Genomic DNA, 15,789 nt, shown 5'->3' with positions numbered 1-15,789 from the left:
GGTACTGCATTTACAGTTTAGAGAATTTAGTGTGAGGCCAGTACTGCCCCCTCATGCTCTGGATGACCAAGTACAATTCATGTAACCTCTGTGGGCGGGCAGGCTCTGGAGCCAAACACCTGCATCCTGATCTCAGCTCTTCTAGGCTCACCTGGTGATTAGAGTGGGCAGCGTTGTGTCTCTTGAGACTGCTTCCTCCCCAACAAGATCCGGTCTAAGTCCTCAGAAAATGGGAGCTCTTAGTATTGTTATTTCCTCATCTGTACCCATGACACATTGGTCTTGGCATTGTATGCTTCTAAGAATGGGCTGAAAGTTGGCCCTAGTCGATACCATTTTATTTAGAAGTGATAAGTGGTAAGTTTTATGGAGGAGCACCTTGGGACAACTATACTGATTTTCAAGGCAGAAGACTCCTTTGCAGTTTTCACTCAGCCCTCTCTAGACTTGCCATCTCAGAACCACTTACCCTTCTTAACTTCAGCTCTGAGGCCATAAAATAGGTATATCAGTACCTGACTTTCTACTTTCACAGAGATTTTAAGAGGGAACCCCCACCCCTGCTGGACAACTAAAATAAAGAAGAATGAAGATTAAAAGCTCTTTAAATGGTAAAGTACATGTTTGTCATTATTCATGTTATAATGAGTAAAAGGGATGTATTTCTTGGACCAGCAATTCTCAAACCTTAATGCATCAGAATTTCCCATTGAGCTTGTTAAACCTGGTCCTTACTCTGAGAGTTTCTGATTCTGTAGGACTGGAGGGCAGAGAACATGCATTTCTAACAAGTTCCCAGACAATGCTAGTGCTGCTGATAGGGGACCCTACTCTGAGAACCACAGACTTCAATGTAAACTTGGTCCTGAGGAAATGTCAAGGGAGAGATTCCAGTTCGATGCAGTGAGTACATCAGATCACTATGGGAGTCCAGAGAGAAGAGCACAGGGCAACTTCCGAAAATGCCTTTCCAACCTGTCTCTGACCTTCATTAGCTCTGTAACTCTGGTAGAGCTTCAGTCTTCTCAGCATCAGTTTCCTCTCTGAGATGGGAGGAATGGGTGATTTTAAGAAGAGCCTTTTCGTTTCAAACACACTTTTAGTCAAGAATTTGTCCAACTTTGCAGGTTGCTTGAATTCTCAACTGTAATGGTGCAGAGACTTATTTTTCTCAGAACTGTTTCCCGTTGACTATTTTTTCCCCTTTTTTGTTGGAGTAGTCAGGGAAGAGGGGGAAGCTTCTGGACTTTCTTTGTAAGAAAATTCAATTTCCATTCCTCTTTTTTTTTGTAAGTAGAATTTTGCCTTCCTCTTTTTGTTTCTTGCTCCTGAGCCCTGCCTTCTCTGAAATGTTTCAGTTCCCTCTCTTGTATTTTTAGACAAACTTTCCATCTTTCAGTAAATGTGACTGGGGTTCTTTTTACATAGCTTGTTGAGGGTTAGAACCCCAGAGGAGACTGCTTCTGGAATGGACATGGAGTGAGTCCCCCAATTCCTTTTTCATTCTTCCAAGGTTCCTGGTTTTAGGTGTTGGGTTTGTTGTTGCTGTCTGTTTGTTTAGCTTACAGTCAAGGCTGGGGGCTTCTTGGGAAGTCATTCATGGAAATAAACGCAAAGCCATTTCATTCAGTGATGCTCAATCAGCTTTGATTAAGACTTTTTGCCTCTCCTACTACCTTGCTTTATTTTTCATTCTTTTCCACTCTGTTTAATACCTATGGAAAATTAGAAGCCCACTCAATATGCAGCCCACTCAAATCTGTATACTCACCAGATACTTCTTACCCCTTCTCTTTCCTTTCTGATCTCTCAGCATTGTTGCCAGTTATGTTAATAAAGCGATCTCTTACTTAGCAAACTTCTGAAATTCTTTAACACCATGAATAGATAAAAAGCCTTTAAATCATGAAAGACTGAAATCTTTCCCTCCGGGATCAGTGATGAGATTAAGATACCCATTTTCACCACTTCTGTTTAATAAGTAGTGGGAGTCTTAGCTAGAGAAACTAGACAAGGAAAAGAAATTAGACAAGGAAAAGAAAATAGACAAGGAAAAGCATCAAAACTGGAAATAAAGAAGTAAAATTGTCTTTGTTTGCAGATGACATGATCTTATATGTGCAAAACCCTGAAGATTCTACATAAAATCTGTTGGAACTAATGCATTCAGCAGTGTTGCAGGATATAAAACCGATACATGAAAATCAGTTGCATTTCTGAAAAACAGAAAGGAAATTAAGAAAAAAATTCCATTTACAGTAACATCAAAAAGAATAAAATACGAGTAAACTTAAGCAAGGAGGTGAAAAACTTGCACACTGAAGGTGCAAAACATTTCTGAAGGAGATTAAGAAAGTTAGAATTAAATGAAAGATGGTCTATATTCATGGATTAGAAGACTTAATGTTGTTAAGATGTCAGTATTAACTGAAGTGATCTGCAGATTAAAGTCTGTGCAACCCTCATAAAAATTCAAGCACTTATTTTTCCACAGAAAAACAAAAATCCATCCTAAAATTCATATGGACTCTCAGAGGACCCTAAATAGCCAAATAATGTTAAAAGAGAACAAAATTAAAGGTCTCGCATTTCCTGATTTCAAGCTTATATAAAGCTACAATAGTCAAAACAGTTGTTCTGGTGTAAAGACAGATATACTGATTGACAAAATAAATTAGAGAGCTCAAAAATAAACCCTCACATATATGGTCGAATGAATTTTGACAGGGGCATCAAGCTAATTCAATAGGGAAAATACAGTATTTTCAACATGGTGTTGGGAAAACTGGATACCCAAATGCAAAAGAATTAAGTGAACCCTTACTATATACCATGTACAAAGATTAACTCAAAATAGATCAAAGACCCAAATGTAAAAGCTAAACCTATAAAAACCTTAGAAGAAACAGAGGAAAGCCTCATGACATTGGATTTGGTAATAACTTCTTGGATCTGATACCAAAGGAACAATCAACAAAAGTAACAATAGACAAATTGGACACACTCAGCAGAATGAAAGAGTAATCCATTGAATGGGAAAAATTTGTAAATCATATATCTGATGAGAGATTAATATCTAAAATATATAAAGAGCTCCTATAGCCGAACAACAAAAAAAGCAAAGACCAAACTAAAAATTGGGTAAAGGGCTTGAACAGCTTATAAGTCCAAAAAAGAAAATGGCCAGCAAACCCATGAAAAGTTGTTCTACATTGCTAATCATTAGAGAAATACAAATCAAAATCACAATGAAATACCACTCCAAACCCATTAGGATGGTACTGTCAAAAAAAACACAGAAAATAACAAGTGTTATGAGGTTTGGAAAACTTGGAACTTTCGTACTTTACTGGTGGAAATGCAAAATGCTGTAGTAGCCACTGTGGAGAGCAGTTTCGTCAGTGCCTCAGAAATTAAATATGGGGCTACCATGTGATCCAGTGGCCCCACATCTAAGTATACTCTCAGAAGGATTGAAAGCAGGACTTGCCCTGAACAGATGTTTGTACACTCATCTCTGTAGTAGCATTATTCACAAAAGTCAAAGGTAGGCGCGGTCCAAGTGTTCATCAAGAGATGAATAGGTGGACAAAATGTGGTGTATGCCTCCAGTGGAAGGAAATTCTGACACAAGCTTCAAGTAGGATGAACCTTGAAAACATTGTTTTAAGTGAAATAAGCCAGTCACAAGTGGATAAACACTCTATGATTCCACTTGTATGAGATTTCTAGAGTAGTTTAGTTCATAGAGCCAGAAAGTAGAACAGAAAGTGATTGCCAGGGGCTGGGAGGAGGAGAAAATGGGGAGTTAGTGTACAGTGGGGGCAGGTTCAGCTGAGGAAGCCAAAAAAAGTTATGGAGGTGGGTGGTGGTGTTGGTGACGGTTGCACAGTAGTGTGAATGTACTTCATAACACTGAACTGTACACTTAAAGATGGTTAAAATGGTAAATTTTACGTTACGTGTATTTTACCACAATTAAAAAAAAACAAAACACGAACTGTCTCCCGGACTGAATTTCACCACATCATGGGCTTGTAGCACTGAGCATGATCTTTCTGGTTATGTGTTGCAACCCACCGATGTTACAGATAAGAGACTGAGGCCCTGAGAAATGACACGACTTGATGGAGGCTGCATAGCCACGAGAAGCAGAACCAAGTCGTGACAGTTGTCTTTCTGACATGCCTAACCTCATGTGGCTTTCCCAACTAGCCTTCTTGTGCTGGACTTCCATGCCCTTAGCCCTACCCCCATCTTCTCACACATCCTCTGCAAAACCTTCAGGCTGCTTATTTGAGACTCAGGTTTAGGTCTGTATTCCTGATTAAAATCTCCCATGCTGCCCTCCTGTACCCCATTGTGTGATTAAGACAAGATTCTCTAGTGTGGCAAAGCAGACTTTCTGAAATCTGACCATCTGCCTCACCGTCCTCTCCTCCTGATGCCACCCTGCACGCTAAATTCACTGTAGTTCCCTGAGGTGTTACAAAGCTTCACACAGAGTCTCCTGCCTAAGTATCTTACTTTCTCTCATTATCCTACGAAACAGCATTTCAGATGTCCTCTCCTCCAGCCAGCCTCCTGGATGTCCTGACCAGGACTGGGGCACCTGTGTAGATGTCAACACTACTGAGTACCACAGCTCCCACTTTCCATTATCATTGCCTTCACACGCTGCGTGACTGGGCTGTGAGTATCCAGAGGACAGGGGTTATGTCTCTGATCTTCTTAACAAGTGTTTCTCAGGCATGGCTGTACATCAGCCCCAATCAAGGAACTTCACAAAAATACAGAGGCTTGGGCTGCTTTCCAGACCTGCTGAATCACATTCTAGCAGCAAAGTGCTTGCCATATTTAAAGGGCAGTCCAGCTTCAGGGATTGGTAGGTCTGTATAGGAAAATGCCAGGAGATAGGCCAGCAAATAAAGAAGGTTGGCACCCTTCAGAGCACCTGATCCACAGGAGTGACACTGAAATACACATTCTATGAAGGGTAGTCTGGTGTAGTAGGCAGTGTGAATTGGGAGGATGAGAGGCTGTGGGCACAGGCTTGAGCAGCAGTCTAAGTGTTGTTTCAGATTTTTATTTCTGGTACTTAATGTGATACTGGCCATAGAATCGATGCTCAAGGAATGAATGAGTGAGTGGATGAACTAGAGTTATGGTAGCAGGAATGGAACAGAAAACTGTCCTGGATATATCTCAGGTGTAGAGAGAGAGTACAAACTTTTCTTCACCATCTTTTAGAATTCTGACTTTTTTTAAACATCTAAGATTATGTTCATTAAACTCTGGCTCAGTGGTGCTCTGCCAGGAATGAAATAGCACGTATACCACCAACCCCCACTCCCAGTCTCCTCCAGTGACCTCAAGTGTAAGAGTGGTTGTGGCTGAGCTCAGCATATTGCTGCCCCACTTCCCCTGCTTATCTGAGTCAACTACAGGGAAGGAAGAGTCATGTCTTTTCCTGGACACACGTAGATTTTGTTTGGGTCAGAGGGGAGTTAAGAGTTTCAGGGTTTGTTGTTCAGTTGCTCAGTCATGTCCGACCCTTTGCAACCCCATGGACTGTAGCACACCAGACTTCCCTGTCCTTCACCATCTCTTGGAGCTTGCTCAGATTCATGTCCACTGAGTTGGTGATGCCATCCAACCATCTCATCCTCTGTCATCCCCTTCTCCTCCTGCCTTCAATCTTTCCCAGCATCAGGGTCTTTTCTAATGAGTCAGCTCTTCACATCAGGTGGCCAAAGTATTGGAACTTCAGCTTCAGCATCAGTCCTTCCAATGAATATTCAGGACTGATTTCCTTTAAGATGGGCTGGTTGGATCTCCTTGCAGTCCAAGGGACTCTCAAGAGTCTTCTCTAACACCACAGTTCAAAAGCATCAATTCTTCAGCACTTAGCTTTCTTTATAGTCCAACTCTCACATCCATACATGACTACTGGAAAAACCATAGCTTTGACTAGATGGACCTTTGTTGGCAAAGTAATGTCTCTGCTTTTTAATATGCTGTCTAGGTTGGTCATAACTTTTCTTCCAAGGAGCAAGCATCTTTTAATTTCATGGCTGCAGTCACCATCTACAGTGATTTTGGAGCCCCCCAAAATAAAGTCTCTCACTGTTTCCATTGTTTCCCCATCTATTTGCCATGAAGTGATGGGACCAGATGCCATGATCTTAGTTTTCTGAATGTTGAGTTTTAAGTCAACTTTTTCACTCTCCTCTTTCACTTTCATCAAGAGGCTCTTTAGTTTTTCTTCACTTTCTGCCATAAGGATGGTGTCATCTGCATATCTGAGATTATTGATATTTCTTCTGGCAATCTTGATTCCAGCTTGTGCTTCATCTAGCCCAGCATTTCTCATGATGTACTCTGTATATAAGTTAAATAAGCAGGGTGACAATATACAGCCTTGATGTACTCCTTTCCCGATTTGGAACCAGTCTGTTGTTCCATGTCCAATTCTAACTGTTGCTTCTTGACCTGCATACAGATTTCTCAGGAGGCAGGTCAGATGGTCTGGTATTCCCATCTCTTTAAGAATTTTCCACAGTTTGTTATGATCCACACAGTCAAAGGTTTGGCATAATCAATAAACCCAAAGTAGATGTTTTTCTGGAACTCTCTTGCTTTTTCAGTGATCCAACAGATGTTGGCAATTGATCTCTGGTTCCTCTGCCTTTTCTAAATCCAGCTTGAACATCTGGAAGTTCTTGGTTCACATACTGTTGAAGCCTGGCTTGGAGAATTTTGAGCATTACTTTGCTAGCATGTGAAATGAGTGCAATTGTGCAGTAGTTTGAACATTCTTTGGCATTGCCTTTCTTTGAGATTGGAATGAAAACTGAACTTTTCCAGTCCTGTGGCCACTACTGAATTTTCCAAATTTGCTGGCATATTGAGTGCAGCACTTTAACAGCATCATCTTTTGGATTTGAAATAGCTCAGCTGAAATTCCATCACCTTCACTAGCTTTGTTTCTAATGATGCTTCCTAGGCACACTTGACTCACCTAGAGCCAGACATCTTCGAGTATGAAGTCAAGAAGTCTAGTTTCAAGGTTAGGGGTGTTAAAATCAGTGCTTTTCAGTCTTTCATGATCTTGTGAATCTTCTGGAGATCTTGTTAAAATGCTCTTTCAGGAGCCTGGGGAGGCCTGAGATTTGCATTTTTAACAAGGTCTTGGTTGATCCTGAAGCTGTTCATCCCCAGATCACTGTTTGAGTATTAGGGTTCTGCAGAGCATTCCAGTTGGTGTTCCAGTGAATAAAATTGTCCTCGGTGGGTAAGAGTTTGAGTCCCCTGGCTGCAAGTAGCTTCATCGTGTTTATTCCAATATGCTGAATAAGTATCATGCTCTATGATGGTACAACATGAAAAACGTTGGTAAGCACTGCTCAAAAGCCTTAGTTCTCCAGTTTGGGTTGGTGTTAGAATCATCTGGGAAAATTAGTGAAACTACAAAGGCCCAGGCCCTTTCGTATATCAAAGAACCTGGACCTCTAGATGGTTCGAATCCACATCAGTTTGAGAACCACTGCACTAATAGATAACTTGAGATGCCCCAGCTTTAGAAGCTCTAGGCTGCAGGGAAGTAGTAAAGCAACTAATTGACGGTCAGAAGCAAGGAGGCTCATTTTTCTCCTCCAGCTTTATTGAGGTATATTGACAAAGTTTAGGGAGGCTCTTTTTGTTCTTTCATTCACATACACATTTAAGTTATTCAGCAGACTCAAACTGAGTGCTTATTCTGTCTTAGGCATGGTTTTGAATACAGGGAGCATGAGTGTACTAATATAAATCAAACATGAATTTCTCCCTAAAGAAATTCATGGTTTAGTGAGGGAGACAGGTGCCCAACACATCGTTGGAATAGTCTGGAAGAAATAGGAAAAGATATGCATGCTTATAGTTCAGCAAACCTTCAGGGAACAGCTCTTCTGGGTCAGTTGCTAAGGTTACAAAGTGAATAGGACAGAGTCCTGCTTCCTGCCACCACCACCCCCTTCCAGAAATTCCTAGGCTAGTAGCAAGTAAAGGAATCCAGAAAGGTTAATGTGTTGGAGTTCCTTGGAGTCCTGGGCAATAACTCAGAGAAGAGATGGTTTCTTCTGATTTGGGATTTTTAGAATTGATACCCATTGGGTCACCATGGAAGTAGATTGAGTTCTCATCTAGAGAAGCTAGATCTCACAAACATTTTAAAGTGCCTAATTGGTAATATGGTCTCCAGCTTCATCCCAGTTTTGCCTCCATCAATGATTTGTAATTCACATCCTACAGGGAACTGGAAAAGAGGAGGGTTTTAATGTTTAATCTTACCAGGATTTCACCATTTGACATTCCATGGCCTACCACACCTCCAGTGTCGTCCTCAACCATTCAGCTCCAGAAGTCCTAAATCATATAGACTTGACACACTAGAGACGTACATACTGCTTTTCCTCATTCGAAGCCTGCACTTTGCATCAGGCAGACATGAGTCACTTCCTCTGGCCTTGCCTCTGCTTTGGTGTTTAGAAGGTCCAGAACTACATGGCCAAAGTTGAGACTGTGAGGAAAGTTCTGCTGGTAGGACCTTGTGTCTTCAGCTATAATTGTTCCTGTGATGAGCCCAGGAAAAAGGTCATGCACCTGAAACAGAATGTGTTTACATCTCAGCCTTTGAATTGTTTCACCAAATGTAATCAGATGAGAAGAGGAAATCATCATCAGCAACCTCAGGAATGAGGAACCACTGTATAGTTTGCTTTCAATAAAGCTTTGTATTCAAACATTGAAACAGTTATTCTTTTTAAAAAAAATGAAATTATTGCATTTGTTGAGTACCAAGGACACTGTTTCACATACTCATTATTTTCACATGTGTAATTTTCCCTTGGCCCCATCTGTACAAAACCCACAAGAGTTTCCTCTTTCTTCTCTCATACAAAATCCCTTTCTTCTCTTGCTTTTTCTCTAAAGTAATTTGTAGACACACTTAATGTCTTATCTGTGCAGTGATGGGTCAGCAAATGTTGAGGACCAAGGGAGGTGCTGTGAGGAGAGAAATATTGGGACTTCTGTCCTCAAGAAGGATGCCTTCTAATAAAAGAGGCAGGACTTAACAGACCCAGAAGGCCAGCCAACAATGCTGAATTGCTTGTATTTGTAGGGCAGTGTGAAGTCTCAGTTTATGCATAGAATATCTTATATTTCATTTGTGTTCATGGAGCATATGGACCTGTTGCTTTCTTATACTGTCTTTGTATGATTTTGATGTCAGGGTAATGCTAATCTCATAGAATGAGTTAGGAAGTATTTCAGTTTTTTTTTTTTTTCAGTTTTATAGAAGAGTTTGTTAGAACTGGTATTGCTTCTTTAAATGTCTAATAGAACTGAAGCCATCTGGAGTTTTCTTTGTGGGTTTTTTCCTTAACCTACAATCTCCTGTAATAGTTTTTGGTCTATTCTGTTTGTCTGTTTCTTGTGGGGGTGATATTTGGTTTTGTCTTTCAAGTAGTTTGTTTTATTTTAACTGCCTAGTTTATTTGTATAGAATTCTCCATAATATTCCCTTAATTTCTTTAGGATCTGTCGTGATGTTATCTTCCTCACTTTTGATATAGGTAATTTGTATCTTCTTTCTTTTTTTATGACTTTTTGACAATCTGGCTAGAGTTTTATTAATTTTTTGATCTCTAAGAACTAGCTTTTCATTGATTGTTCTCTGTTATTTTTAGTTGTTTTCTATTGCATTGACTTATGCTCTTTTATTATTATTTTTCCCTCTGTTTATTTTGGTTTAATTTGTCCTACTTTTTCTAGTTTTTTAAAGTGTAGGTTGAGGTCATTAATTTATGACATTTTTTCTTTTTTAATATAGAAGTTTAGTGCCGTTACTTTCCCTCTAAGCACTATGTTAGTTGCATCCCACAAATTGATTTCAATGTAGAGAAAAGCAAAATCTAAATAAAAACAACAATATATTCTTATTAAAAGACCAAAAAGGAAAAACTCCTGTTTTTCCTGTCCTCTGTTCACAGCAGCTCACCTAAGGGAAAACTCTGTTTCCTCTTCCCACAGAACACTCTGATCCCACATCATGTGGGAGTTTCTCCCACATCAACCAGTCGTCATTGTGTGCGTGTGTGTATTCTTATCACATCACAATATTGTGGAAGACGATGTAGGAGACAGTTTGTTGGTAAATACAGCAGAGCCATTCAGGGCCTGTGAGAACGGTTCTGTGGTGGGCGTGCTACTGGGGACTAAGATGCAGCTCATTCTCTGTTCCAACTGGATGTGCCAACAGTAGCATCTTCTAAGGAGTACGTTTTTCTGATTTTTCTGAAGATGCACTTTAGCTGCTCTGTCAATGTTTCCCTTCAGTGTTGAAACAGATCAGTGGTTTGTTTTGTCTGTGTGTTAGTTAGTCAGTCATGTCCAACTCTTTGTGATCCCATGGATTGTAGCCTGCCAGGTTCCTCTGTCCGTGGGATTCTCCAGGCAAGAATACTGGAGTGGGTTGCCATTCCCTTCTCCAGGGGATCTTCCTGACCCAGGGATCAAACCCAGGTCTCCTGCATTGCAGGCAGATTCTTTACCATCTGAGCTACCCAGGAAACCAAAGTTTGGTTTAAGATGAAATAGTTGGCTTGCTTTGAGGAGCCATGTTGAACGAAATAGGTATCTTTATGTGGAGTTACCCTTATGATTTAAAGCTAAATAATAATCTTTGGTCTGTAAAATGTGGTAAATATTTACTTCTGTTTTATTGCCTGTATCTTTTAACTTGGTTCATTGTGTCCAACTGTTTTCCTTTATTGCTGTGATTTTGCGTTTTACTTATTAGAAAGGGTTTCCCTATCATAAAGGAATAAAAGTATTCTTCTGTATTTTTCTTTTATAAAGGGTTTTTTTTTTACATTTATATATTAATCCACCTGGACTTTCTTTTTTAGCTATAGTATGAAGAGTTTATTTTTTCCAATGTAGAATCAATCTTTCTAACACCATTAATTGAATAACCCATCTTTTCTCACATGATCTGAAGTGCCACCTTTATTCTATACTAAATCCCAGTTCACACATGAGTTGACTATTTCATTTCATTAATTTCCCTACTTCTGCACCAGAATCTCCCTTTTTAATTATAATTGCTTCATAAAATATTTTGATCTCTGAAAGGATGAGAGTTTATTCTTCTGTTTCAAATATTGTTTGGGGTCTTACATTTTATTTTCTTTGTAAACTTGGAATCATTTGTCAAAGTTTAAAAAATATTAAATTATATTGAATTTCTAGTTTAATTTGAGGAAAATAGGCATCTTTACAGAGTCTCTCTATCTAAGATATTAGGACTCTATACTTATTCATGCCCTGTTTCTTAATCTTCTTATAGGAAACATTTCAGATATACTGTGACATTTTGAATTTTTGCCACTACCCTGTGAGGTTATGTGATGGGATTCCCATTTTAAAGATGAGGAACTCCAGGCTCAAATATAGGTTATGTAATTGGTCTGAGGCCAGATACTGTCAGAAGCAAGGTACCAGTGCACTTTCCATTATCTGTCATTTCTTCATGCGAAAATATTAATCAGATACTTTCCAGAATGTATGTTTTGATCAGGAGAGAAAGAAGAGAATATGACCTCACTTGAGCCTTTAGGAGAAAGGTGGATATGTCATTGGTGGCATAAAACGAGCATGTGTTATTTTGACTCCCGGGTATGAAAACACTCTTCGTATTTTCTAAAGTAACTCAGAAAAGGAAGGGGCAGCTCTGCTTTCCCTTGGGAAGACAAGTCAGGGGAGAAATGCCCCCTTCTCACTCTGTGACACCTTGTAGATGAGCATGTGATCTAGGCCTGACCATTTACTGCCATCTGGAAATTTTCATCTGGAGGAAGTGGTGTTCAGGTAGAGAGCTCATTCACAGTGGCTGTGTTGTCACTGATTAACCAGTGTTGGGTGACAGGGTCTTCAGCCACAGCAGAAGTAGAACATTCATGTCATCAGGATAATGGATGTGCCTTAGTTTATGCCCAAACCTAGTCTCCTCATCAATTATGGCAAATACTGATATCAATAAAATTATTTGCTCATATATCAAGTGGAATTGTTTCTGTTGCTCACATTAAGAACATTGACCAAATGGAAATTAGCACTTATAGGGGCACAAACCACAGACCCTCAGGGAAATGAAGAGACTGGAATTGATTCTCTAACCTGTTTGGGGCTAAAGCTGGGGAAAATTTAGCTGGTATTAAGGTATGGGCATTTGAAACAGCTAATGAAAGTATAATTTGTGGTCCCCTTTAATAGAATGTTATTTATTGTCTGGAATGTAAAACACTTCAGTTTTAAACATGTTATATAGAGGTGTTATTTAGCTTTAATCCATTTCTTAGGGGCACTCCTTAACATTTGAAATGCCTCAATTAAGAATACATCCTCAATCTCATTCACCATTGCAACAAAAAGAATTAAATATCTAGGAATAAACTTACCTAAGGAGACAGAAGAACTGTACACAGAAAATTGTAAGACACTAATGAAAGAAATCAAAGATGACATAAACAGATGGAGAAATATTCCATGTTCCTGGGTAGGAAGAATCAATATTGTGAAAATGACTATACTACCAAATGCAATCTACAGATTTAATGCAATCCCTATCAAATTACCAATGGCATTTTTCACAGAACTAGAACAAAAAATTTCACAATTCATATGGAAACACAAAAGACCCTGAATAGCCAAAGCAGTCTTGAGAAAGAAGAATGGAGCTGGAGGAATCAGCCTTCCTGACTTCAGATTATACTACAAAGCTACAGTCATCAAGACAGTGTGGTACTGGCACAAAAACAGAAATATAGACCAATGGAACAAGATAGAAAGCCCAGAAATAAACCCATGCACCTATGGGTACCTTATTTTTGACAAAGGAGGCAAGAATATACAATGGGGCAAAGACAGCCTCTTCAATAAATGGTGCTGGGAAAACTGGACAGCTACGTGTAAAAGAATGAAATTTGAACACTTCCTAACAACACAAAGATAAACTCAAAATGGATTAAAGACCTAAATGTAATACCAGAAACTATAAAACTTAGAGGAAAATGTAGGCAGAACACTTGATGACATAAATCAAAGCAAGATCCTCTATGACCCACCTCCTGGAGTAATGGAAATAAAAACAAAAGTAAACAAGTGGGGCCTGATTAAACTTAAAAGCTTTTGCACAGCAAAGGAAACTATAAGCAAGGTGAAAAGACAACCCTTAGAATGGGAGAAAATAATAGCAAATGAAACAACTGACAAAGGATTAATTTCCAAAATATACAAGCAGCTCATACAACTCAATACCAGAAAAACAAACAACCCAATCAAAAAGTGGGAAAAAAAGACTAAACAGACATTTCTCCAAAGAAGACATACAGATGGCTAACAAACACATGAAAAGATGTTCAACATCACTCATTATTAGAGAAATGCAAATCAAAACTACAATGAGATATCACCTCACACTGGTCAGAATGGCCATCATCAAAAAGTCTAATAAATGCTGGAAAGGGTACAGAGAAAAGGGAACACTCTTGCACTGTTGGTGGGAATGTAAATTGATACAGCCACTATGGAAGACAATACGGAGATTCCTTAAAAAACTAGGAATAAAACCACCATATGACCCAGCAATCCCACTAGGCATATACCCTGAGGAAACCAAAATTGAAAGAGACATGTATCCCATTGTTCATTGCAGCACTATTTACAATAGCTAGAACATGGAAGCAACCTAGATGTCCATTGACAGATGAATGGATAAAGAAGTTGTGGTATATATACACAATGGAATATTACTCAGCCATAAAAAGGAACACATTTGAGTCAGTTCTAATGAGGTGGATGAACCTAGAACCTATTATACAGAGTGAAGTGAGTCAGAAAGAGAAAGATAAAAATATAAAAATATGTAGTCTAACACATATATACAGAATCTAGAAAAATGGTACTGGAGAGTTTATTTACAGGGCAACAGTGGAGAAGCAGACATAGAGAATAGACTTATGGACATGGGGAGAGGGGAGGAGAGGGTGAGATGTATGGAAAGAGTAACATGGAAACTTACATTACCATATGTAAAACAGATAGCCAACGGGAATTTGCTGTGTGGCTCAGGAAATTCAAACAGGGGCTCTGTATCAACCTAGAGGGGTGGGATGGGGAGGGAGATGGGAGGGAGGTTCAAAAGGGAGGGGGGTATATGTATACCTCTGGCTAGTTCAAGTTGAGGTTTGACAGAAAACAGAAAAATTATGTAAAGCAATTATCCTTCAGTAAAAAATAAATTAGTAAAAAGAAAAAGAATACATCCTCTTGTACTTGGTTAACTTTAGAAGACTTCAGTTAAGAGCCTCATTCCAAAAAAGTATCCATCTTTCCTCCACTGATTTGCAATGACATGTTTATTATATATTTAATTTTCTTATATTTATAAGCCTGTTAAACTATATTCAGTTCTATTGTTATATTTGTCCACTTTTGTACCAGCATCACAGTTTAAAAAAAAATAATTGTGGTGTTTTGATATTATAGTAGAAAAATACTCTTGTGCTGTTTTAATTTGGGGTGGACTGAACTGGTCCTGCCAGTCAAATTCTAGTTCCAGAGTTGCAGAAAATAGAAGCCACAGCTTCTGGGGAATGTCATCAAGGATTAGTTCTGCAGAGATGTGCTCCATCTTATTATGGCACTTAGACTTTGATAAAATATTCTAGATGTGACCCAGGCAAAGTAGAAGGAGATCTTTTTTTTACCTTATTTGCTCAGTGTTCCGGTTTCTGTTTGTGTAGATTTCTGGTTAACTCTTTCTTTGGGGACATAACTCTTCTTCCATTTAATATGTGCTTTGACCCTAATGAAAACTATTGGGTATTTTATGACCATAAGCTGATATAAATTTAGATCTCTCTCATCCTTATACAGCTGAAAATTCATTACTTTACATGCTATTAAAATAATAAGTATTAGAGGAGGAAAAATCACACAGTATTCTAATAGAGATTGCTTTTATTTTGTTTTTATGCAATTCTTGTTCATAACTTTAGTTCAGAATATGCATAAGCACATATAATTTTGCAGTTCACAGAATGGGAAATAATTTTATTTTTATCACATACTGTAAGCTTTATTTCTGATGCTATATTGTTTTTAGAATAACACTTCTTCCTTTTAAAATATCCTTTACATTTTTTTTAATTAAAAAAATTTTTTTCCCAGTAGTGGTATTGATTATATGCCCAGTAGTAGGATTGCTGTGTCATATGGTACTTTTATTTCCAGTTTTTAAAGAAATCTCCATTCTGTTCTCCTTTGTAGTTGTATCAGTTTACATTCTCACCAACAGAGCAAGAGGGTTCCCTTTTCTCCACACTCTCCAGTATTTATTGTTTGTAGATTAAAATCTCCTTTTTGAAGGTATATAATATGGTTGGTATACATCAAATTCCCTGGTGGCTCAGATGGTAAAGAATCTGCCTGCAATGCAGGAGACCCAGGTTCCATCCCTGGGTCAGGAAGATTCCCTGGAGAAGGGAATGGCAACCTACTCTAGTATTCTTGCCTGGAGAACTCTGTGGACAGAAGAGCCTGGTGGGCTTCAGTCTCTGGGGTCTCAGAGAGTGGGACATGATTGAGCAACTACCACACACACAATGTGGTTGGTACATATCAAATTACTAAGCATTATCTTTATTATAGTGCATTTGTCTCTAGAGTTTTGCTATTATAAAT

Source organism: Odocoileus virginianus, unplaced genomic scaffold (genome assembly GCF_023699985.2).
Source record: "Odocoileus virginianus isolate 20LAN1187 ecotype Illinois unplaced genomic scaffold, Ovbor_1.2 Unplaced_Contig_2, whole genome shotgun sequence".
Taxonomy (NCBI): domain Eukaryota; kingdom Metazoa; phylum Chordata; class Mammalia; order Artiodactyla; family Cervidae; genus Odocoileus; species Odocoileus virginianus.
The sequence above is the reverse complement of the archived record's forward strand: the minus strand, read 5'-3'. Positions refer to the sequence as shown.